General features: G+C 40.7%; 1 pseudogene; it reads left to right on the top strand.

Annotated features, from left to right (window-relative positions):
* LOC127231692 (serine/threonine-protein phosphatase 2A 55 kDa regulatory subunit B alpha isoform-like) lies at positions 1–654 on the top strand (annotated as a pseudogene).
* Positions 655–874: the final 220 nt, after the last annotated feature.

Here is an 874-nt window from a genome sequence, read left to right as displayed (position 1 = left end):
ATGTGGAAAAAAGCTCAGGTGATCACAGTAGCACAATTCTATCCCAGCAGCGTAACACATCTGTGTTCAGCAGTAAGGACTATATTAGGTTATGTGACACAAGGGCACCTGCACTCTGTGACATGCCTCCTAAAAACTGAAACCTGAAGGACTCAACAACAGGCTATTCTTTTCTGAAATCATATCCTCTATTGCTGATGTAAAATTCAACAATACGGGTTGCTAAATGATGACTAGAGCATTAGTCAGAATTTGGGACTTGAATAGAAAAACAGGCCGGTGGAGACATACTGTATAAATACTGCACATTGGACAAATCTGATTGTTAGTGGAATGGATCTTACAGTGTTGGCATGACTGGATCCTGCAATAATTTCTTCAGAATGACAGAAACACAAAGCAAACGATAAAAACCCTACAAATACCATGGAAAACACTAAGCTTCATATAGCTTTGAAGCTGTGTAAAATTTGTGTAATCAGCAAGTGAAAAATGAATTGTCGACAGCCTAGACTTCAAGAAAATCCTTCACATAGTCTGGCATTCCAAAGAAAACATAATTGCTGTACGAACTATAATCTACACATATTTCAACACAAAGTAAATTATGTAGGCCTTCCTAGCAGAGGGGTCACGTCCTGCTTAGTGCGATAGAACAGTCCACTGTGCCATTCTACAACACCCTTGGGAGACACATGGAGAAAGCTGTATGGATGCATCATAGGCTGTTCTCAATGTCTGCCAGCCATGTAGGGGAGAGCAGGGCACTTTAATGACTTCTTGCACCATTTTGCCTGGTGGACTAGACTGTTGCACTGATGTGTTCCACTTTTTATGCCTTCTGTTATGTCATCTTCAGTCAGGCTTTGAGATT

Source organism: Phodopus roborovskii, unplaced genomic scaffold (assembly GCF_943737965.1).
Source record: "Phodopus roborovskii unplaced genomic scaffold, PHOROB, whole genome shotgun sequence".
Classification (NCBI taxonomy): Eukaryota; Metazoa; Chordata; class Mammalia; order Rodentia; family Cricetidae; genus Phodopus; species Phodopus roborovskii.
The sequence above is the reverse complement of the archived record's forward strand: the minus strand, read 5'-3'. Positions and strand labels throughout refer to the sequence as shown.